The sequence below is a fragment of the Malaya genurostris genome, chromosome 1 (assembly GCF_030247185.1).
Source record: "Malaya genurostris strain Urasoe2022 chromosome 1, Malgen_1.1, whole genome shotgun sequence".
In the NCBI taxonomy this organism is placed as follows: Eukaryota; Metazoa; Arthropoda; class Insecta; order Diptera; family Culicidae; genus Malaya; species Malaya genurostris.
The window spans coordinates 51609096-51635856 of NC_080570.1; the positions used below are offsets into that span (position 1 = coordinate 51609096).

General features: G+C 35.6%; 1 protein-coding gene across 8 annotated transcripts in view; it reads left to right on the plus strand.

Moving 5' to 3' along the window:
• The window catches only part of LOC131439375 (complexin), a 721216-nt gene that overhangs the window by 294104 nt on the left and 400351 nt on the right, over nucleotides 1-26761 (plus strand). The gene's annotated exons all lie outside the window — the stretch shown is intronic.

Below are 26761 nucleotides of genomic sequence, written 5' to 3' on the forward strand. Positions count from 1 at the left end.
CACATCCCGAACTGAAACCTCCTTCTTTTGTTCGAACGCCTTCAGTATACGTTTATCCAACTGAGGGTTAGCAGGACCTTTATTTCGACCCGTTTTCAGTTTATCCTCAAAGGTGTTATCCTCACCGAACTTCCTGATTGTATTTCGCACGGCTTTTTCACTTACTCCTTCCATTTTCACTATCTTTCTCAGTAACAGTCCGCGTTCTGTGCACCATTTGTACACAATTTTTCGACGTTGTTCTGCTGAAAGTCCACGCATTTCGAAACAAACTAATGAAAACGAATAAACAACTGCACAAGTGGTTAGAGAAGAGTGTAAACAACAGGACGCAGCCATAAAAATTGACAGATTCTGAACCATTGCGAAATGGTAGCGGTTTTTGGTTGCGTCCATACTTTCTGGGACAGTCTCTAAACTCATGCATACCAAACAAAAACACTTGTTGATAGTAATTTAAAGAGAAAAAAAAATATTTTCATGACGTTGTGAGAAAACTTGGCAAACTTGCGAAACGAGATGACAACAAAGCGCAATCAAGTAAACTAGGTGCAAATTTTCAACTCATAGTTTTGAAGATTATTATTGCTTGGCAGGAAATTTTGGGAGTTTTCAATCATTGCTTATATAAGTGAAAAGTGAACACTACTAATTATAAAGGCATCCATCATTGGATAGTGGTGTAATTATGGGAAACAAAGACGAATCAATTAGTAAATATTTAGAAGTATGCCGTACTGTAAAACTTTTGATGAAAATGTTTCTTAAATTCGAAAGTGAGCTTATTTTTAAATGAAAAAAACGATCACTAAAAGATTTGAATTCATTTTTTATGGAAACGTGTGACACTAACTTAAATAAACATTTTAAAACATTTTACAGCTTGGGTCAGGTATGTCGAAAGATATGATTTATGATCAAAATTATGAAATGAATGGATGAGATGGAGTTCAAGTTCATTTTTGACAGCTGCCGGTGGTTTGCTTTGCTTTGCGACTGCAAATTAAAAATTGAAAAATGACAACAAAGTTCCTGTTAAAAACGTGTTCCACAGTGAAAAGTAGTGCGTTTCCAGCATCAAGGAGAGAAATTTTTATAAATCTGTTTAGTGTGAGGAGACTTGCAATTTTTAAATTCAAACGATGAACCTCTGATGAACTTTTAAACTGTAAACAAATCACAAGCGGCTGTCAACAAAAAAGTTCATTTTGTGAGGTTATGTCATGTTCGTGTAAAACCTAATTCTCGTCAATTTGTTCTAAACGTTCAAGTGACAGAATAGAGGTCAAATAGAATTTTTCATATGACACTCTTTTGGCAAGTAGAAGTCATTCACTAATTATTTTAGCAACAATTGACTACTATTCCATGTTACGTCGCGACACTTTTGAGGAATAGAACGCGAACGTAGTCTGCATCTTATGTAGTCTGATAAAGACTAAATAAAGTTGTCTAAATACGTGTCTATAAGTGACCTTAGTTTTACTTAGTGAAAGTGTAGTGACATGACAGTTAATTGTAGATGACAAACAAAGTGAAATTGGTGCCAAAACACGCTTCCACCAAAACCAACCGTTATTTTCTATCAAAATGATTACTGTGGTGTGATTTTCCACTATTCATTCTGTCTCCAGTTTTTAGGTGAGAACCAAGGCGACAATTTATGGTGGGACATTATTCGCTATAATAGAGCCATTTCTCCGCCCGCTGACTGCATTACAACGTACTCAACCAACGTACTGCGCTGGTGGAAAGTGAACTGATTCCAATACGGAACAACCCTCCGGGTGACCACTTACAGCTCGACATTCGGTTTCATATCTATTCCCGTCTCGGGCCCCATCCCTAATCCTGCGAACCTACTCCTGTAATGGGACACTATCTGAACCGGACAAGACGATAAATAATGCCTGTAAAATGTAAACCATCATCTCACCCCAGAGGGTTCTTGCCTGCTCCGACACGGAGGACTGGGTGGTAAAGCTTGGGAACAGGACGCGACACTGGGATGCGCTGTTCTCGTGTTTCCCGGCACTTGAATCTAAGGCTGGCTAAGGGACCCAAATAGAGCTGTTACTCACTTCCAACGACAGATTACAATTGGATGGATGAACCTGGATTTTGGCTTGGCATGCCGGATGTCTGAGGCTGAGAGTTTGTTGTTTCAGCTGTTTGTTGGCCGATATTTTAATCTGTTCTCGGCCGCATTCTGCAGTCCGGTTGTGGATTGATAAATGATGCCCATTTCAGGACGAATTTGCATCATGCACCGTGGTATGCCCGTTTGAGTGATTGACCGGCCACTCGGAAGTGAAGGTGCAAATTTTCGCCCGGACAGGTACCGACGGATGTTTTAAATGATGGTAGCCAATGGGATTAGTCGAATGATCTACTGGATTTTCCTCCCCCGCCCTTCTTGTGGTTGTGATTTGTTTAGTAATGGTTCAGTTGAAATTGAACAATATCTTGATTTTAATGAAGAACACGGATTCTTATGTGTTCCGTCCATCTCAGTCCCGATCAGCATAGATATCCTAGTTTCAGTGTGAATCAGCTTCATCGCCCAGTCTCACAACTATCAGAAGCCACAAAACACTTTTCGAACAGAGAGATACGATAAAAAACGAATTACGCTAGCAAAATTGCTGCTGGCGATTGTTGCAAATTCAGCATTTTTCGTTCGAAGCCGGAAACTTTTGTTTGTCTGTTGTTTTTTTTTTTTTTTTGCAGGATTTTCATCTCCTCCTCACCATCTGATCTGATTTCCCCTCCCACCCCCGGACGCTGGGGGTGAGTTGGTGTGAAATAAACAAATCCCAGGAGCTATGTGATCTGGAATCCGGTACCGCTTGAACATTCGCTAGATGCATCTCCGCTTGGCGCTTCCGCCAAAGAGCAAGAAAAAATGGATTATGTCGTCAACCAGTTTTTCGCACTTTTGCTATCGGGACATAATGGTTGGTTTGGTCGGAGCACCACCTACGACTGTTCGTTTGTGGTCTGACGCGCGGAGGAAAAGTCCGGGATTCGAGTTACTGCGTTAGAAAGTTTCAATTTGTTCGACCCGAAACCGGAAGCCGTCAAACGAGCAGCTTCGGCAAACCGGATGCGAACTGGAAGGAAGCTCAGAAGAGCAGCAAAAAAAGAAAAGGAAAAACGACAACAATGTAATGCATTTCGATAAGGGACTGGAAACTGCTTTGTATGCACGGTTTGGAATTCGACTGAAAATGGTGGGTGTGCCGGGAAATGCCCGGAGCGCCGGGATTTTTTTTGTTCCGCGTATCTCTAAATTAAACGTTTCCACATTTGACCTTTTGTAAACTATCGATTTTTTTCGACCGTGTTCCATGGCCCAGATATTTACGGCCTGAGCGCAAAAGTGCCGACCGAGAATTCGGGCACCGTGCCAAGATAATTTTTGTGTTCGTTCCCCAGCTTCATACGATCCGGGTTTTAAACCAACGAGGGGGATATAGACATTTTTTTTGTTGTTATCCCTCAGCAGCTGTTCCCAAGAATGGTCAGTATTCATAAAACTGGAAACGGGTCGGACAGGGATAACAAAAATTTACCGGGAAAAGTGCTGATTGCTTAATAAAACATGGGCTATGATGCAGATGCCGGCTTTCATAAATATAAAGCGAACAGTTTGCCAAACGTGATGCCGAACTTGATGGGTGTGAGCAACTTTGTTCCGTGTTATACGAAGAAAAAGTTGCTCGAAATAGCACCCAGTTGTATTAGCCGTAGTGCACATTTGAGAAAAAATGTATGAGCCATAAATTTGAAATTACCATACACATAAGAAAGTGGCGAATATCGTTCAATTTGAAAATTCATCAACGACTAGGAGGATTTCTGCCAAATCAGTACCCGAATACATACATCCAATGCAAATCGCTGTGAAGCCAGTTATGCAAAATGTATTTCGAAATGTAATCAAACGATTGTTTCTTAGTCATGTTAGTTTTAGAATCAAAGATTTGTACAAAGATGAGGAGGATTTATGCCTGCTGGCGGCTTAGTTTTAAAAATTTTCAACTCCAGCGAGCTTTTCCCTGCTTCACATACATGCATACATACATTATTGTATTTTCGTTCAACCCCCACTCCGTCTCTCCACCATCTTCATTGGAAAGTAAATAGATTTGCTCGCCGAAATTAACCCGGTCGTGTCTTTTTCTTTCTCTCTGCCTTCCACCATGCATTCTTCGATCACTAATTAAATCTACATGCTGATTATAAACCCATCATTATAGATTTAGTTATAATTGCTGGTTTCAACTGTTGGTGTTAAGTCCAAATGTATCTGTTGGATCATTGTAATCTGTTGATACAAATCATGAGAAGGTTTTATGCCTGCTGGAGAGAGAGAGATTACCAAATTTCATCTCCATCGTGCTTTTCCCTGCTCCAAAATAAATAAACAAAGTTATTGCAGAAAGAAAAACCTGTTTCGAAACACCTAATGGTGTTATGATGCCTATTTCTCAAGTTAACAGATCGGCTGAAAAGTTCGTATCGTTTCTATGAGAGGGGGCCACTAGAATTAAATACTACTTTTGTTATTGTGAAAAAAATGGAAAAAAAGGAATTTCGTGTGTTGATGAAACACTACTTTTTAATGAAAAAAAGTGCCGCCGATACCAAAAAATGGCTTGATGAGTGTTATCCAGACTCTGCACCGGGCGAAGCAACAATTCGTAAGTGGTTTGCAAAATTTCGTATTGGTCATATGAGCACCGAAGACGATGAACGCAGTGGACGTCCAAAAAATCCACAAAATGATTTTCAATGACCGTAAAGTGAAGTTGATCGAGATAGCTGACACCCTAAAGATATCAAAGGAACGTGTTGGACATATTATTCACGAATATTTGGATATGAGAAAGCTTTGTGCAAAATGGGTGCCGCGTGAGCTCACAATCGATCAAAAACAATAACGAAAAACCATGCTGAAATTGAACGAATTGGGCTTCGAATTGCTCCCTCATCCACCGTATTCTCCAGATTTGGCCCCCAGTGACTTTTTCCTGTTCTCAGAGCTCAAGAGAATGCTCGCTGGTAAAAAATTTAGAAGCAATGAAGAGGTAATCGCTGAAACTGAGGCCTATTTTGAGGCAAAGGACAAATCGTACTACAAAAATGGTATCGAAAAGTTGGAAGATCGCTATAATCGCTGTATCGCCTCTGATGGCAATTATGTTGAATAATAAAAACGAATTTTGGCAAAAAAATGTGTGTTTCTATTAAACGATACGAACTTTTCAGCCGAACTGTTACTTATATTTTCAAAAATATCACTAGAAGATACTGTTTGTTTTTTTGTCATACTTGAATAATATTAGAAACTTTCTATGGATATAAACTATCAACATTTCTTATTTGTAAACAGTCCTGTCAAATTAAAAAGAATTTTACCTTATTTTGCATCGTCGCACCAAATGTCAAACCAATTTCAACCACACACTTGAAACTTATTTTGATTTCGGCGAAAAAATATGCTGAAAACGAACGGCAAAGCGATATTGTATTGTAATTTCGGCAGCGATAGCTTTTTTCAAAAAATCTCGGTTTATTATTCCCGATTTAACGGCAAATCAACATGTTATACTGATATTCGGTTTTGTAAATTACCGTGTTTACCAGCAATTCCCCACTTGTACGCGGCGGCAGATTTCCTCCCAGACGTCTGTCTATGCCTGCCAGCCATTTTTGTCGGAATTCTGCCAGAATTCCGTCAAAAATCTGTCAACAATGCAACAACCGTTTCCGGCAGAGAATTTCGCCTAGCGGTTATTAACGGTTCTTTTCTGTCGGATTCTTGCCATACAAGATTGGTAGAACCGTTTTGAATCGGTTCTACATTTTAAGTGTCTTAGTTTTATTTTTTCAATTAAATATACATATGAAAGGTAATAAGTCATTGCCCTTTATATATACTAATCATGGAAAATGTTATTGCCAATAACATTGCTTTCTCACTACCAAACATACCCATATTTCAATCTCATTTATCTCGTCTCAAGATTCGTTTTTTGTACGTACATGCGAATTGACGAATATCAAATGAAGTCGAATAAAAAAAAAGAAAAAAGAAAGAGGAGGGAAATAAACAATACACGTACAACGAGATAATGACACAATTTCGCCTGGACAATTTTGACAGCAGCCGGAATGCAGCCAGCCTTCTGACGGTTGCCAGAATTCCTCACAAGCGGGTGGTCGTTTTGCCGACATCAGGAAATTAATGATATCAACTTGCCGAAATTTCGGTAAACAACTTTTAGGCAACCGAAATTCAGTGATCCATTAAAGTAGCCATTTTTCTTCAGTGCAAAACTGAGTGATGTAAATAAGTGCATTTGTTTATATGTGGAATTAGTTGCAAATAAAAATAGAATCCAAATATGGCGATATGTTTCGTAATAATAAAAACATATTTGTTCAATATTCGACGATTATTCGTGACAAGAAATCCTCCAGAGCATTCTCACGGGATAAAGACCCTCGCAACGCTAATCTACTGCATGATATTGATCGGACACCGGTATGATATATTTCTTTAAATATTCAATGTTATATTGAGACATTACAGGGTCCGGCATTCGAAGTGTAACCGATTAAAAAGGCCATAAATTCAGTTTGGAAAATTACTTTTACTTAATACAAAGTACAAAATGTGTAAAAGTAATACAAAATTCAGAATCAATTCACTTTTGCTCGATATGACCACCTTTTGCCTTGACTTGACGACTTGAGAGAGCGAAGGAGTTGCTTCGTTTGGCCGAAAGCGGTCAATTTCCGAACATTGTATTTTCTGACGAGAAAATTTTTCCAATTGAACAATTCGTAAACTCTCAAAACGATAGGGTTTACTTGACCGACCGTTCATACGAGAATTTGAGTCATCGATTGGCCACCAGGAGGCAGCACCCGCAACAGATAATGGTTTGGGCCGCTGTAACCGCAGATGGGCGCTCTCCAATCGTTTTCATCGAGCCTGGCGTCAAGGTAAATGCGACATATTATCGGGAAAGTATTCTGGAGGTTGCTTTGAAGCCGTGGGCAGACAAACATTTCGGTGGCAGACCATGGACGATTCAGCAGGACTCGGCACCGTCTCACAAAGCTCGAGTGAACCAAGAATGGCTGAAAAACAACGTTCCGAACTTCATCACGTCCACACAATGGCTCTCGAATTCACCAGATGCGAATCCAATGAATTATTCTCTTTGGGCCATTTTGGAGAGCAAAGTCCGAACTAAAAGATACACCAGTCTCGAGGCGCTGAAAAAAGTTATTGTCCGCGAGTGGGCCAAAATACCTGCAAGTCACATTCGGCCAAACGAAACAACTCCTTCGCTCTCTCAAGTCATCAAGTCAAGGCAAAAGATGGTCATATCGAGCAAAAGTGAATTGATTCTGAATTTTGTATTATTTTTACACATTTTGTACTTTGAATTAAGTAAAAGTAATTTTCCAAACTGAATTTATGGCCTTTTCAATTGGTTACACTTCGAGTGCCGGACCCTGTACTTACTTTCCTTATAGCCGGAATCTGATTTTCTGCGGAAAATCGAATTATGTTCTCTACTGGAAATAACAGGGAATTGCATCTATTATACGACGTTTATGTTTGGCAATATTTTATTCATGGGACATATTATTTTCTTATTTTACATTTCCAAACCTATAAGTTCAACAGCCAACATAATGTTGAAATAAATAAATCAATGATAACTAGTTTTAACTGGAATGTTTATTTTATATTTAAAATTTTATTTTAATTAATTAACACCAATAATTTCGGTAATTTGTTTCCAAAAGCGACGAAGATCTTGGTAATTTATAGTTTTATCTAAACCGAAAATCTCAGTAAAAGCAAATTATCTGTTAAATGAAAAATACTGAGCATATCAGTAGTTTTAATGTTTGCCGAGATGATTGCCGAGCACTCGGCTGTTCAAATCTCGGCAAAGTTTATCAGCCATACTTTATTTTACAAATCCGAAATTTAGTAGCAACCTATGGGACTATAAGACCTTCTATTTGAGTGAGTTTGTGAAAATCGGTCAAGCCATTTCCAAGAAAAAATCAGTGGCGTTTTTTGACATACACACACAGACATTGTTCAGTTCGTTGAACCTTGTCGAATGGTATAGGACACTTGATCCTACGGGAAATTTATACTAGTCAATTTTTCCAATGACATCATAACCTTTCTATATGAGAAAGGTAAAAGGTACATATACTTTGTTCAATAGAATTGTTGATTGCCGTTTCAACCTTCCGAGTGAACGGACGTGCTTTGTGTTTACTGCGAAAGCGTTGAAAACCAGTGCCGTGTGTGATAAAGTGACCGGACGATCAAAACTAGATCGCTATTGTGTAATAGACAATAGTGCTTTTTCCTGTGAGAGGTTTTATGCACATTATATACTGAAGCAGTGCATTGTTGTGTGCGGACGATCGAAACAGTACCGTTAGCCGGTGATTGTTTGATCGATCAAAATAGGTCCAGCGGTGTATGTAATATCACTGTGCGGATTACAAAAGAGTGTGCTTTTTACTCTCGGAGGTTTTTTGCACACCATCGCAGCGGCGATACGCCGATCGACGAGGGCTGGTCCTTGGTGGCCCCCGTTGGATTTAAGTTATGTATTATTATTTAGTTTTTTTTCCTTCCTGCATTCGACCGTTCTATTTCTCCCCGATTCATTTATTTCTGCGCTATGTTCCGCTATGTCAAGCTTAAATTCTGACCCCCCGTTCCCGATGATCAAATGGAGACTTCCCTTGACTGTAAAAAGTCTCGCATAAAGAGCTATCCGGATGGGCTCGCACTACCGGCCGGGCCTTATGCGGTCTATTTCCGGACCAAATCGAAAGAAAAAAATTAAATATTTTAAAAATATCGCGGGACCTGACATCGCGATATAATACCATCAAAAGTATTGATAGAATACGTCCAGACAAGCTCAGGGTCCTGTTTACCAGCTCAAAACAGGCCAATGAGCTTGTTCAAAAGGATCCTTTTACGCAGGAGTACCGCGTCTACGTGCCCGCTCGCGAAGTAGAAATCGACGGTGTGGTCACCGATTCGAGTTTGACTTGCGAGGACGTTCTTAAGTACGGGGTGGGCTGTTTTAAGGATCCCTCACTTAAGAATGTCATGACTACTACTCTATTTTTAAGTTAGACGATAACTAAGATTAGTAAATACCCTTGGCATCTTAAAGCTTAAGCAGTGTGCCTTAATATTATATTATATTATTGAATAAAAAAAATAGAATTGTTATCTGTTATGATTTTGTGATAATACTAACAAGTGGACACAAATCAAATAAAACAGAAAATCAAGGATGGAAAACACTACAAATGGTGCCATCTGTTAATGACGGTTTACTAGCGCGTAACCAGAATTTTTTTTTCGAAGGGGGTTTCAGAACATGATGATTAATTTTCATACGCGTTTGAATATATAATATATAAAAGAAATAATATATAATTACTTGAAAATTTCTCAATTGTAAAATGAAAAAAATTCAAGAAAATTTCGTTTCTTGAATTTTTTTATTTTACAATTGACTTAAATATGACGAATTATCTAACTAACTAAATCTAACTGAGCTAAACTGAAGTCATCATCATCCAAGAATTTAATGAATTTCAATTTGAGAGGAGATTTCACAGAATAATGGTTGCCCGATATTTGCAAAATGTATCAGTAATGGACAAAATTTCGTTGAATGCGAAAGTGATGTGTTTTTTGTAAACTGACTTTTAATTTTAAAACCCGATTTTTTTACAGTGTAGGATTCGAATAGATGAATTTCGCGCAAAATCGTATGCGGAATTGGCAGCATACAGACTGTGTCACATAAAAAACACTTTGTTCACTTTATTTTTTTCAAACTTGATCTAGACCAGAGATGCCAGATATTTTCATAGAAAATCTGCATTACACTGAATGAGAAAACACTATAAAAAAGAAATTTGTATAATAAAAATATGTTGAAGTAATGTTATTCCAACATTTTATTGTTTTACAATGAGAAATTTGAAAGACGTTCAAAGTTCATGTATGCTGTTGCCATGGTAATGCGTATAAAACACTAAGACAAGATGAGACAGCTGGCTTCTTACTTTTATTTTGTTTACTTTCCATGGGCCCTGCTGAATTATTAATTATAGTTGACTGTATGGGACTAGCGACATAAACAGTGCAGCTAATTTCTTTAATATATTAATGTATGTTATTTACATTCCATTATTCAAACAATAATATTTGCATGTTAACAAAAATTCTAAATCTAAAAATCACGCAGAAAGAGATACAATAGCCGAAGTTTGACGTCTTAATGCTACGAAACAGTGTTGGTAAAATACAATTAAATTACGTGTTGGTAAAATACAATAATAATATTTGCTGAATTTAGTTTATTTTGAGTTTAAATTTCCCTTAGGAATTTTCACTAATCCTGCTGGAAACACTGCGAAATACGGCTTGAATAACCCTGTGGTAAAAAAACACCAGAAAACGTCAAAGTGGCTCCCAGGCTTGGCTCCGAAGTCGTAAAACGAGCTGTCTCGTCGTGTCTTAGATAAAATATATGGAGTTTTAGTATTTTCATCCACTGAAAAACATGAGCGGAGGGAATAATCAATATTAAAAAATAAATAATAATTCTCCTTCCCATATTCAACACAATATCCATTTTTTGCAGTGCTCCAAATCGCATCCCTCTTGGAAAATGCACCGACGTCATTGAAGTACCGAACGAACCGAGTTGTGGCATGGTTTGCGTTTCATACGACCGGGTATTTAGCCACAAAACAAATTAAACACATTAAGCATTACACTCGTAAGCAAAATTAATGGGTCACCATTTCGTTTTTTTTTAATTCTTTATTTTTTGCCAACCATCATCGTCCCTGAAAGCAGTGCAACGGCAGCCATGAAAGCACTCATAATTACGATCCACACTCATTACCGCAGGAATTATGCTCCATTCAATGTGGAGAACCAGTCGCATCCGATGCGTTTTGTGTCGAGTGAAAGAGAAAAGCAGAGTGACAGAGAGAAATGGTCCTATTCATCGCAAGTGTCACTATTGGTAGAAGTGGTGAAGGATTTTTATCCCGATTCCTGACATCCATTCGCGGCAAAGGCGTGTGGTGCTTTTTCTTGTCAAAGCTGGAGCCCATTCGCGGTACGGTTGTTTGTTTAAAGGGATAAGGAAAATAAATAAAACCAAACGCTGTTATCGCAATAACAAATTATGGCTTGCTTTGCACTCAACCCCATCTGTTCTGACACCGGGATGGAAGATGATTTACGATAGTTTTTCAACTAAAATCACCGTACACTAAAACACAGTTTCCGCGTGATTGGAACGATTTCGATTTGAAATGGAAAAATTGGTGCAATTTTTAGTTTTAGTTTCTATAATCTCATTTATTTAATCTTTTTCAAACATTTCAACATGTCATTCAAATTCAGTCCGGATAGGTTTTTGTCACTTTTTAGCTCGTTTCAAGGCTAACGGCCGATGAAAAATGCTGACCATCATCAGTCGACTCCATTTTACCGCTGATAGGCAACATAATGGAAGGTGAAAATTGAGTTTTCACGCTACATTCATTCGGCTTGTCATGCATCCTGTCAATTGGAAGGATTTCGTTTTCACGCTCCGGCGGTTTTTTCTGCATTGTCCTGCAGATCGTTCGGAATAGAATCTATCGTTTCGGAATTATTTTATTCTGATGTGGTTTTATGACAAATTATTCATAACACTGGCATTGAACATTGATTGGTGTATTAAATCTGTATGAGTATACCCGATCAGTAGATTATCACAGAATTTTATCAAATCCTCTATCTCTTTCAAACTTGCAAGAGTTTTTCTTTTGACAAAACTTATCACTGAATTCGTTGCAAAAATTCATTTTTTGCTGTATTATCGTTTGCAGATCTGGATGAAACTAAAAAAAGGCGAGATTTGGCATCTTGTCACTACGCCAAAGATGTTTTGAAATGGTATAAAGCAAATTGAGTCCATGGAGTACCGAAAGACGCGAATCCACCTAATTTCCCAGAGCTGCGATTTATCAAGTGGTATTGGGCTCTCGTGAAGAGTCAACTGGACAAAAGCAGCTGAATCGGATGCAGAGAAGTCTGACCCTAATGGCAGGAGTAAAATTGAAAGGTTCACAGATTCTTCATACAGCCTTATTGAGTAACTGTAATTAGTTTTAGGGCAGAGTCCTTTAAAGCACGTGATTTTTTTAAACTCCACTTATTCCTCAAGTAATATTTCAAAATTATATTTGTTATAGATAAAATCATCTCATAACTTTGAACATGAATCATACCTTTCGACGTACCTGAACCAAACTGTGCAATGTTTTGAAACGTTTATTCAAGTTTTTGCCAAACTTTCCCATTGAAAAAGTGGTTTTAAAACCTTCAGCGATCGTTTTTTTTTCATTTAAAATAAACTCACTTCATAATTTAGGAAACACTTCCGTCTCAACTTTACAGAACGTCATGTTTCTGAATACTTCCTAATCGATTCGTTCCAAAACATGATCACTATTTCACAAAATTAACCACTTTTGAATGTTAGATGACTTCACAGTGAGTAAAGTTCATTCTCCACTTGTTTAATCAATCATTAAAGACTTTTAAAATTACCCGCCAAACAATAAAAGTAATAAAAAATACTAGATGGAAATTTGCACTAAATTCACTTGATTGCACTTTGTTTTCATCTCATTCCGTATTGCAAGGTTGCCAAGTTTTCTCATAATGTTAGGAAAACAAATTTTTTCTTCTGTAAATTACCATCAACAATTATTTTTTTGGTATCAGTGATATTAATTTAATTATATCATTCATATTTGTAATTCAATGAAACTGTTTCTGCTTCGACTATTACTAGAAAGTGCGTGTTAAATACTATTAAAATAACCATTGCCGGAATACTAGTAGCACTGATTTTATTCCGATATACGTCAACATCAGAGATGCTAGATATTTTCATAGAAAATCTGTATTGCTTCGCTTAAAAAATCTGTATTTATCTGTATTCACTAATAAAATGAAATTTTTACATTGAAAAGATGTTATTTAAATAGATTATCGTTATAGAATAATAGGTTCAATGAACATTCATTCTTCATATCTTCTTAAGTTCCCACCGCGCTCACAAGAAAATTCAGCGATGAAATTTGCCAGTTTTTTTTATCAATAATAATTAAATTGTAATTTCATATACATATCTACTTGGAAAATGATGACTTTACAAGTTGACATGGAAATCCAACGCCCAGTATGCAATAATAAGTCAGGTCATAAAACTCTCAGTCTGACAATAAAATTTCATGATGGCATGACTTTCTTGGTTTCAAATTTTAATATAAATATAGCATCAAACATCTGCACAAAAGAGTTCCATTTTAATTTGTTATTTGTCCGTAGATTAATAAACTTTTATGTCGTCACTGTAATCAAATACTAATAGATAGTTCAGACGGAAAAGGCTTTTTTTATTTCTTTCTTTTTGTGAAATCTGTATAAAGCTGTATTAAATTTAGGTATTCTTTTTGAAATCTGTACTCTATATTAAATCTGTATGATCATGTCAAAATCTGTATAATACAGATAAATCTGTATAAATGGCATCTCTGGTCAACATAACGCTGTTAAGTGTGTGCGTTTCATTGGCTGTGCACAGCGATGCCAGATATTTTCAAAGAAAATCTGCATTGCTTTGCGTAAAAGGTCTATCTATTCTGTATTTTTTCGGAAAAATAAAATCAAATTTCTATAAAAACCAACGAGCAATTTTTTTCTTATCAATTACAATTGATAAATATGACTTAATGACTCCTTTGAATATCAGTTCCAATTGGTTTAAGATAGTAATGAAAATGTTCGTTAGTGTTCACTATCAATTTTTAAACGAAATGATTCCAAACTCGGTCTAAATATATCGTATGTTGTCTTATAGTTGCCATTAGACCCTTTTTAAGAAGAATTCTGACATTTTGAGCCTGAGAGTGTAGTAGTGCAATATTTTGGTTTTGATTGGTGTCGCCATTACTAATTAATAGGATGAGTAAAGGACCAACGATAGGATGAATAAAAATCCATTGGGGTGAAATTAGGATCAGAGTAGGGAACATATCATACGTGTTTTTAACGGGTTTTTGAAAAATAGTTTGATTTCTTACAAATGTGAATCAATTCCCGATGTGAAGCAAGACGAATTAAGCAGAAATATGAAATATTTTTTTGCTATATTTAACGAATGAAAACAGTTTAAAGTTGAAACTTATGATAACAATATAATAACAAAATTAGTTATGATGTTTTGTTCTCATTTACAAGACTCATGATGAAGTTCATTAATTGAAAAAAAAGGCGGGTGGGTAATGTCAGAGACATAACTGGATGTCGTGAATACGAAAAAACTGACACGCTCCTATAACTTTTCCGAATATCAGTTAGTTGATTTATTGTATGAATTGTGCAAGCTTTCCTCTTTTTCACTAATAGAGTTTGAAGCGATGCACCTACATTAAAGTACAGATTAGTTATATTAAACAGCTACTATTCTACAACTATATATTCCAATCTTGAAACAATTCCTTTTTAATTTGCCAATATCGGAGGCTAGGTACGACAAATTTGTAGTTTATTTTTATTGAAGCTATGAAGTTCGAAGATATTTGATTCTTCTCGAAATTTCAGTACGAGACAATTACCTGGTCTGAAATGTATCGACGATCTTCGGTATGCAAGAGTCATTTTAATAATAATAATGATAGTAATAATAATGATAATAATAATAATAGTAATAATAATAATAATAATAATAATAATAATAATAATAATAATAATAATAATAATAATAATACAGATTAATCTGTACATATATGTATGTATAAATAAAATGCAGATTAACCTGTATATATGGCAACCCTGTTTCGCATGGCATATTTTCACACGACCCCATACTAGTATAAAGATGTGTTCAACATCATCACTTTCGCTTTCGCATTGCCGTTCGTAATTGAATGTGTTAGTGACGGTACAAATCTGCCTTTCTACCGGTTTTCGGGGCCATCGTGCTGACGGTGTCTCGTACGTTCAGAGTAGCTGCTTCAACTCAAATGACGCTATTTCTCACATCACATTTCATTTTATACCTGCTACTGGCAGCGGTGTACGGACAGCCCCTTTGTTAGAATTCCTTTCCTGTTCGCAGAACGGGAAACAGTGAGACGACAGATCCTCGATGTTGCTCTCGTGTGTCTTGTTTCGGAAACAGTTGCTCAGCAAATGGTAGGAAGAATGAACCACTCAACTTTTATATGGATGCTCTTGTACAGAAGCAGACATCTCGCGTTCTGATTGGCTGGTGCTGTCATGCGTCAAATCAAACAGGTTTTTAATAGTGTGCTTCAATGTTGTTGCAATACACGTTTAAGTTGAAAATTTTCGATTCTATTGGTAGTTAGATTATATAAATCCTTCCACAGAAAACTGAGCTATGAGCTTTCAAAATATGAGAAAGGCAAATGTGCCTTATGAATTATCCTCTTTGATACTCGTTTATACCAAACATTTCAGAAAAGTTTAATTTTGAACTATTTGATATTATGTCACACAAATGAAAATTTTATCATAAAATTGTGATCATATTTCCGATGGCATGTAGCAAGAATTATGTTGATTCATTAGATACAACAAAAGATATTCACGATCAAAAACTTATCACTTTCTCAGAGGGTAAATTTTGAAAAGGCGCCCCATAGTAAAGTAAGTCGTATTCACGACAAAAGATTTCTTCCGTTTGCTTCATATCGAAATATAACGATCAGAATTTTAAAGAACTAAAAGAAGAAACCATATCAATGAATAAATTATTCATTAAATAAAATTCAATAGTAATTGTGATACAATACGTTCCAAAATTTGTTACGATTTGGTTCCCGCTAGAGTCTTTTTTGTTATGACTTTTATTATTTTAACAGCTTACTAGCCAAAAATTTTTCGAAATTTGTTACAAAATATTTCTGAAATAAATTACTCCAGTTGTTATAATTCTGTTATTACCATCTGATCGGATAGTAGTGAAAGCACCGAAATTGGAAAACAGAACTCACTCCAATTTCTCAGCAACGGTTAAGCCGATTTTCATTAATAATAATTTAAATTAAAGTCTTAAAGATAGTGTGCAATTTCATCCAGATCCGAATTCCAAAATTATTTGGCGACGAGTGTCAAAATCTTCCAACCGTTATACCAAATCACGATATAACACAGGTACACATTGGTACATGCTGGTACGAAAGAAGAAAATACCACCGCCTTTGCGAAAGAAGCACAAAGCGTGTTTTGTTCAATTTTGTATAGCGTGCAGGGTTACCACAGTTGAATATGTTTTTGAGAAGAAAAATCTGTAAATCAAAGAAAAATCTGGGGGATCAAAGTTCTGTACTGAGAATCTGTATATGATGATAAGATATGTAAATAATAAGAAATTAAAGCGCAACGAAATGAAAAAGTCATCAAATCGAATCGGAAAATGACAGGTACTTTTTATTTAGAGGTAGCGTTTACTATAATGTAATTGTCAAACATTTATTTTAACAATCTTACATTTACTATCTTACATTTACTATCTTACATTATGCTTTAATAAATTAATAAATCAATAAATAAGGCCAACATCTTATCAGCAGAAATTTTAGAAAACATAAGAAACTACGCTAAAATAATTGCAAAAATGTTAATATAGATAAACCGTCAGGGGCGTATACAAAGGGGGTTTTAGGTAAAATAATTATGTTATGAAAACATGTAGACATGTAGACTTTGTGTCAAAAAGTCACTTTTCATTCTTCATTTATTCTAAAATAGATCCAGACTGTTTTTTGAAAAGGGCTTGTTTGCCAATTTATTTCAAAGAGCTATTGACGAAAATGAGAATCCTGTAAAAAAGTGTTGTATTGATGATTTTCACAAAAACAGCCAAATTTTTCAATAAAAATACTGGAAACAATAGAGGCCTGAGGCCTACACTGACAAAAAAATTAATTTATAATTGTTTTTCTAAACAAAACCATTATTGATTTTGATAAAATTTTGTCCCAAGATAGGTGTTTATGTTCCCTACCAACCGATCATACATTGCAAGATGGGCACATTCAAGGAAAAAATGGGTTTCAAACAAAAACTTTTCCAAACTGAGTTTTTCTATCCAGTGTCCTTTTAATAAAAACTAAACTAAACTGAAAGTCAAAATCGTCCAAGATTTCAATGAATCTCATTTTTTTTATAAAATTCACCGAATACCCTGTTGCTAGTTGCTCGATATACGCAGAAAGTATCAGTGCTGGTTAAGAAAAAGTTTTTGTTAGATTTTTTCCCTTCAAAACGCCCATCTTACAATATATGAAAGGTTCGCAGAGAACATAATTAATCTATGCTGGGACAAAATTTCATTCAAATAATGAATGGCGTTTTTTTTGTAATTTGACTTCAAATTTTTAAGATAGTTTTTTTTTCAGTGTAGAATCCATTTAGTACTTTTTCTTCAGTAAATTTTTTGTACGATGTGTTATTTTCTACTCTAATAATTTGCAAAAAAATGGTTATTAATTAATATTCAAAAGATAGTCTAGATCAGAGATGCCGTTTATACAAATTTATCTGTATTATACAGATTTTTACTTGCGCAATTATGATTTTATATGGAAGATTTACACAGATTTCCCAAAAAAAAATTAAAGAACCAATTGTTTTTTTTTCGTCTGAACTCTCTTTGGTAGTAGTGACGAGATAAAAGTTTCGTAATCAATGAACGAATTACAGTATATGAAATAAAAAGTCTATTTTGTTGGTTCAGATTGTTGATGAAAAATTGCAAACATTTATTTTGGTCGTTGTAGAGAGAGATATGAATATTGAACACTTAATGAATTTCTCAATATTCAAAATATTATTAACCATAAAACGTTGGAATAACATTACAACAACGTATTTTCATCATAAATATTTCAATTTTATAGCGAATACAAATAAATACAGATTTTTCACTCGGGGTAATACAGATTTTTTATTTATTTGATGCGGGTGCGACCAGTTAATGTTGTTTCAAATAAAGAGATGACTTCTTGGTCAATTGGTTTCTTGTCAAAACATTTATTTTTCGTTAAAGGCCAACGTTTCGAAGGTTATACCTTCATCTTCAGGGCAAAACGACTACAACTGACGAAAAATATTTGTAGTCGTTTTGCCCTGAAGATGAAGGTATGACTTTCGAAACGTTGGCCTTTAACGAAAATTAAATGTTTTGACGAGAAACCAATTGACCAAGAAGCCATCTCTTTATTTGAAACAGATTTTTTATGAAAATATCTGGCATCTCTGGTGCTCATACTCATGAACCAATGAATGCGGTGCACAGTCCGTCTGTCGCACTGCTCTGAAAATTGCACCAAACAATGTGTAACCTTGAACCCATCGTAATATCAAAACACTCACGTAGCTGATCAACAGGGTTGCCATATTCACAGATTTTTTTGTAGAATTACATATCTGTGTATCTTTTCACCATCTGTGGCGAATGAACTACATTGAAATCTGTGAACATCTTGGTGAAACATCTAAAAAATCTGTCAGGTTTTCGGGATAATTAAAGTCTGAAGAAATCTGTAATTTTATCTAAAACTAGCTGACCCGTCGAACTTCGTCTCGCCTGAAATTATTTTTTTAAATTTGTGTTTTCGAACAGCAGAGTTGCCAAACGTTAATGTTTCTTTCCATTATTTTACTGATTACTTGGCTTACAATAAACGAATTACGACAAATTCATATCCAACACAATAACTTCGTCCCGAAGAAGAAATATCATCAAGAATTATTGTGGATATGTTCAATGCTTTTGTTACGCAAAAACTAAACAAATGCACCGTTTGCCATCTCATCCTTCGAGTCAGTGTATTGGACAGAGACTGTAGATCTCTCTCAAACTAAAGATTTGACATGTGGGATGATGGATTGGATTTAATCATATCTGACTGGTCGTAGTATGACCGAATTGAGAATTGGCGACTGCGTTACTCCATCATTCATCGTTAGCTCTGGCGTTCCTCAGGGAAGCCATCTAGGACCATTCATATTTCTGCTATATCTAAATGATCTGAATTTCGCATTGCAATGCATGAAGCTATCATTCGCCGACGATTTCAAACTGTTTCATCTCATCAAATATCTGGAAGACTCAAACTTCTTGCAGTCACAGTTGGATGTATTTTCTAACTGGAGCAACGTCAACAGAATGGTTATTAACGCCTTCAAATGCTTCGTTATCTCCTTCTCTCGTAAACGAACCACGATCATGTATGATTACACTATTTCGCAAGCTGTACTAAAACGGGAGACATCAATTAAGGATCTAGGAGTGTTCTTGGATTCAAAACTTAGTTTCAAAGATCACATAGAATATACCCTCTCTAAATTATTAAAGATGCTAGGATTCATCTTTCGCATCTCAAAAAATTTCAATAACATATACTGCCTGAAATCGTTATATTGCGCTCTAGTTCGCGAGTATGCTGTTGTTGTTTGGGCACCATATTATCAAACAGATAAGCTACGCATTGAAACTGTTCAGTGCAAGTTTATTCGTTTTGCTTTGCGTCGCCTGCCCTGGAGAGATCCATTTAATCTTCCAAGCTACGAAAATCGTTGTAGGCTCATACACTTCGATTTGCTATCTGTCCGCCGTGATACACAAAAAGCTGTTTTCGTCGCGGACCTCATCCAATCTCGAATTGATAGTGCAGATCTCCTACAACAGCTAAGTTTTGACATTCTTCGGCGTAATTTGCGGTTTAATCCCTTTCTCAGAATTCCTCGTGCTAGAACTAACTAAGGGTTCATTGAACCGTTTTCGAGTATATGTCGCGTATTCAATACTTGCTCTGATGGATTTAATTTCAATTTATCTCGTAACGCCATTAAAACCCGTTTTCTCCAAATCTTTTCCCGCTAGTTTTATTAGGATAATTAGTCAATATGAATAGTTGTTAGTTAGCTTTGTAGTTTAAATAAGGGTAATTAAAGATTTCGTTATGTATCATTTGGTCAAATGTTATTTGTTGATACAAAAGATGAGAATGTTTTATGCCTGCTGGAGAAGGAGAACCAAAATCTCAGCTCCAGCAGGCTTTTCCCTTGCTCCTAAATAAACGAATAAATAAATTAACATATGGATGAAAAAGAGATGACCAAGATAAATACTTTAAATTGACCCCACAAATTTCCAAAAGCAGCCCTCGGGGATTGTTGTTTATCATTGAATATTAAGACTTATTTGTACTGAAGACGTTTAAAATTTAATATCAAATCCTTAGGGATTATCGAAAGTAATAAACTAATTTTGAACGGTTGTCCATAACCTACTTCACCGCTACTGATATTACTTAGTCGTGTTCGATGAATGTTCGTAGCAGGATAATGACAGGATCAATTTTCGATTAACGAATTAGCGATGAAATGAAAAATACTTGGACATTCGAAAGTTCAAATTACCCTTTTATTAAATATTGTGTCCATTAACTTTGACATGAACGCTATATTCGTTCAAGAATTGTATCAAAAGGCCTCTCATTCGTCGAGCCACCACATCGGTTTGCTTAGTATTCAGTCCTGAGAATCAATATTCTGTTCTAGCGGAGTGAACATGAGGAGTGATTATTCTTATCGTTAAAGCCAATGTATAAAACAGCAGATCTCACAACTAATGGTTCTTACATGCCACGATTTCTCATTCAGATATGATATTCACGATTCGCATATGGTAATTCGTCAAGTAATCCAAAGTTCGGAAAACGAAATGATTTGGCTTAAGCAGCTTACAAATACCATAAATATTTTCATTTGAACTCATTATTTCAACAGCAGAATTCTATCATTGATACGTAAAAATTCGTTACATAATTCGATTTGTTCAACTCACGGCCACGATGGCCAACATAATTCATCTAACTACATCAACTGGTAAATGACATTAGAGCTTGTGCTTCTGTTTATGGTATAGCTAAAACAGTCATTTGGCAAGTAATGATTTTGATACTTTATTAAGCACGTGTTTCCAAATGACGAATCAATCATGCATGTAAAATCTCCACCCAAATCTACTCGTTGCGCGCCAAACGATTTTCCAAAGATCTAGTATTCTTTTCTTCAACGGCGAAATACTGAGCATCTCCTTGCGCGCCAAACATCAATTGTAGATCTAGCAATCATTGGCGACTTTTTCAGTGGAAAATTCCATTGTCCATACAAAATAACTTTATTGGTTTTTCCCACTTTTCCGGTAAGTTTTCTTAATTTTTTTGATGTACGAACCCGGTGGGGGTAAAAACTGATCAAACAAAAAAAAAAGCATCTCAATCCGTCCATCCGTTCTTACGTGATGCGATTACAAAGAATGATCTCTGCATTTTTATATATATAGATGTGAGGAAATTTGTGATCAGGAAAACATAACTTGTGTAGACTAACATTATCGTTTTCTTGATTCTTACGTTTAAACATAGAAGACTCTGCGTTGTTTTGAGTTTTGCGTTTGAAAGCTAATAGCCCGGCCAGTATGTGAAATCTGCGCCTATAAAAAATTATTATTGTTATAACATACATACCACTTTTAAAAGGGTTTGGATCGGAGACAATTTTTTCAAAAGTTTCAACCTTTCAACTGCCATATTGACAGAGTACTTTCTTTGATTTCATCTAAGCGATTCGCTTCGGAGAGTGTTCACCGCAAGCCTCTACAAAAAATACATGTCGTAGGCCATTACTCTGCCAAAGTTGAATATATTTTTATAATTCAACTTTTCTTAAGCAAAATATGTTAATATAAGATGTAGTATTTTTTCAGTTATTAAACTAAAAAGTAGTCGTACTGCAAACCACGTGAACTACATTTCCGATGGTGACTATCCTCTCCACTCTACAAATGACAACATGCAGCTAGTCGGGTTAAAATCCTAGGGCTGGGCTTGGAATATTCCATTCAACTTTGTTCGTAAAAATCCACAAAACGAGTGAAACTGTTCGCCCAGGAAGATCATAATAAGGTCAGCCAGTCGTCGGTCGGTTCGTAACGTATCACAACACACAACCGCAAAGTTCGCCTCGACTGCACGTTGGCAGGACGTACTGCAGTTTTCCGGTCGGAAGTTACTTTCGCCGTACAAAGTGTACGTGTGTTCGAATAAGTGTGCATATGGACTAGTAAAAGGTTGGTTCTCGGGAGAACCGAGAATGCTCCCGAAACAGATTTGGGTTGAGGCGAAACGTGAAAACCTTTTGCCTTAAAACACGCTGTAATTTGCTATACCATTCTACCGATTAACTTTCCCGTGTTTGTTCGGGTCGGCACAGGCAAATGCAATTTGTTTGGAAATGCATTCATGGATGTGGAAATTTGTACATTGCATTTGAAACGTCGGCTGAAGTCGGAAATTTTTCTGCTAGGAACTCTATAAAGAATTATAAACATTTGATTATTTTGTAGTTAGTAAATTGATTTGAGTTGAAATGGAATTAATGCCGAATTTTTGCGGATATCGATAAAATTTTACTGACTGTTAAACAGCTGAACATTCAGTAATCAGTACAGTTAATGTTCCAGTTTCTGATGATCGGTAGAGTTGCACTGAATTTCAATCTGTCATAATTATATTGACTTATTCATCACTCAAAACCGACGTTCGGCGAAATTTACAAAATAATCCTCAAATATATAAATATCTTAGTCGGTGAAGTATTACTGTTTTTTTTTTTGGTATATTTTATTGGAAATCTGGGAAGGAAAGGAGCAAACAAAACTTAAAACAAATGCTTAAGTCAAAGCATATTTTCTTCCAATCAATTAATTTATTCACGCGTGATGAACCAACCCTCGAAATGTAATTTATACAAATATAATGATCGTATGGAATCGTAGGGTTGGGCCATTGCTTTTTCTTTTATATGCTACCATCGGTGTTATATCATGGAGGTATTATTCTCAATGATAGAAAACTTTTCAGTGCATTGTTTGTCACGAAGAATTTTTTTTTTTCTGCATTTGACTTGTTTTTGGCTGTCCTAAAAGTTTCGGAATAACCGGGAAAACAGCTCAAAGTTTGCACAAAAATGATGACACCTCCAAAGAAAGTATATATTTACATTATGTGGTTAACCATTAACAAGTTTTTCAAGAGAAAACTTCATTATTTTAACCTGTTGCAAACAGTGTGTTTCGCGATTAGAAAAACGCTTGTTGTCTAGGTTGGGCCAGTTATTTAGTCAGGGTTGGGTCACATCACTTTTTTTTCGTTTAGTGCCTTGAGACCGTTGTTTGCTTGTCTAGAGACCGGTTTTCGTTTGTTTTTAGAATAACGGTACATCTGAAAAGTACCCCTTTTCTAGTGTGAACGACGTTTCTCGGGCTATCGAGTCTGTAATGTTGAAAAACGACTCCATAAGAGCTGCTGCAGGATGGTTAAAATCAGCGAAATGACCCATTCGATGAAATTACCAATTCAGCGAAAAGACTTTCGGCGAAAAAGCATTCGGTGGAACGAGTTTTGACAAAATTTATTCCAACGCACAGTGGTTCAAAAGCCCAATTTCACGCGTCAGAGTGACAGACGCCATCTTTTGAAAATTTTCCTTTTTTTATTAATCCCCCTAGAAGTGAAATAAATATATTATTTTTACTCAGGGTCAACAAAGGAGCTAAGCGACTTTGATAAAGTTGTGTAGAAAGTCAGCTTAAGCAAATATATTTAAACTTTTTTTACATTATAAAGCATCATTTAAAGAGCATTTAGTAAAATTTTCGAATCCTAATATTGAAAACTAAGCCAGTAACAGAGCATTTCCCAAGACCTTATTTGAGAATCACGTTTCGCGGTGAACAGGATAACTCGGCGTAGAATTCTCTGAAATTAGAAATTTTACTTGAAGTACAAGTTATCTCTACTCCGTCGTTCTCAAGTTATTATTTTGTTTTTTTTTTTAACAGTTCGTGTCATATTGAAGCAAAAAACGTAATTTTTTGCTTAATTTACTACCATAGAGGCATTCCACGCAAAATCACCCAAAATTATTTTTTCATCTAACTATTTTTTTTTGGTAAAGAACTCGAAAATATTCGACACATATTTTTCTGTTTTAATATGGTACGTGGAATTTTCGAAATATGATTTTTTGTTTCGTGTATACAAAAAAGAGCCTTATTTAACAGCCTATACTGTTGAATCTAATAAAGGTACAAAAATTCGTCCAAGACATGAAGTGGCGCGACATGTGTCGACTAGTTAAGCACTTATTCGAGCGAGTTGCGCTGCGGTACACTCCGCGTGTGCGGGTCGTGATTGAAAAATGCACTGCTCCAAAAGTATTAACCTTTCCACTCTAATTTGATTGAGTTAAACCCCTAAAGCTTCTTTTTCAACTTAAAAAAGAGAAAAATAAAGCCCAAGTTTAAAATTTTTTTATTTGTTTAATTAATTTTTAACTTTTTTCATAAGGTTAACTATAAATGTTGTTTTATGAAACCCCTCATTTGAAAGCTAAAGAAAAGACGCACATTTCATGTCTTGGACGAATTTTTATATCATTATTAGATTTAACAGTATAGGCTGTTAAAAAAGGCTCTTTTTTGTAAACGCGAAACTTCAAAAAAACATATCTCGAAAATTCCACGCACCATACTGAAATAGAAAAGTACGTGTCGAATATTTTCGAGTTATTTACCGAAAAAAATAGTTAGATGAAAAAAAGGCGGGTGGGTAATGACAGAGACATAACTGGATGTCGTGAATACGAAAACAACTGACATGTTCCTTAACACTTCCGAATATCAATTAGTTGATCAATTGTATAAATTATGTAAGCATTCCCCTCTTTCACATTTTTCGCAAAAACAAAGAAGGCTTCACTTGATCTCGATTACTGTGAATTTCACACAGCGAAAAGTGCACAAATCTAATCAAACTGTTCTAGATTTGCACTAAACTGAGGTTTTTTACCTTCGATTTGCGAAGAAGAAATCCTAATAGTTCTTTAGAAAACTTTTAGAGCCATTAGAACAGCTGATTTTGTGTGATGCTTCCCAGTGTTGTCCTCTTTTCGTTGTTTTTTCATCAATGCAAACAACTGGCGGCTGTGATGTAATCGCTCTTGTCGGAAGCGAAACTAGCTTTGCAAACGACACACAATACATCTGCTCGCAGTGGCGATAGAATCCAAACTGATCCATTTTTTGTTAAGAGGTTTCGTTTTACGTGATTTTGTTTGTAACTTTTTAACTCATGGGCGGTCCTAACAACTATAAAATAGGCGTATACAGAATTGTCGATTATTTCATTTCGGATTTGCATTTCATTGAAAAAAATTATCAGGATGCTGTATTCATTCCTGCCATTCAGAAGTACCAAATTGTGGAACTCACTACGATATTAAGCACTGTTCGGAACATTTTTCTCGAACGATTTGTTGTACAGCAGCAGATATTTTGTTCTCTTCCTCAGAACGCGTTCTGATTGGCTGTTGTTGACATGGGTCAAATGAGAAAGGTTTTTCAATAGTGTACTATTGAAATACTTCAATGCTGTTGCTATACACGTTTAAGTTGAAAAATGTCGATTCTATTGGTTGCTAGATTATATAAATCCTTTCACAGATCACTGAGTTCTGAGCTTTCAAAATACGAGAAAGGTAAAAGCGCCTTATGAATTATCCTCTCTTATACTCGTTTATACCAAACATTTCAGAAAAGTTTATTTTTGAACTATTTGAGATTATGTCACACAATTGAAAATTTTATCAAAAAATTGTGATCATATCGACGTGAACATTTCATAAGGGCACATAAACCAATGAGAGATTCTCTTTGTTTACTTTCTCTTCTGTTAATAACACCTAAATTTTCACGTTCACTTACCAAATTTGCATATAGAATGAAAGAAAATATCTCCAGCTTTGTAATAGTATCATACATGTAACGAAAAATTGCGTAATAACGTAGATATAATCGAAAGAGAAAGTAAACAAAGAGAATCTGTCAATTGTTTTAAGGCCCTTTTGAAATGTTCACGTCGATATTTCCGATGGCATCTAGCAAGAATTATGTTGATTCATTAGATACAACAAGAGATATTCACGATCAAAAACTTATCACTCTCTCAGAGGGTAAATTTTGAAAAGGCGCCCCATAGTAAAGTAAGTCGTATTCACGACAAAAGTTTCTAATAATGATGATAAAATATCTCCTTCAGGACAACTGTTTGTCTGATAAATTTCGTAAAAACACGTGATATCTATATGATTAAGTAATTCACAAAATGTGATTGTTCAACTTATGAAACTTCATGTAGGACGACCTGTACGTTCGTATTAACATGAAGTCGGGAACGGAAAACTATGACCATTTTCTGAAACAACCTGAAACACTTGAAATATGACCTGCATACGAATTTCCCCACTAACCTTTTGTTCTTCTTATCTATATTTCCAGATAATTGCTTCGCGTTTCACAACTGCAACATAAATAATAAAAATAAAATCCGTGCGAAACTTTCTACTGACTATAAGCAACTCAATTCCGGTGTCAGAAGCAGTAGCAGCAGTAGCAGCAGCAGCCGGCAGCCATTTCACGAGACAGAACTTTTTATTCCC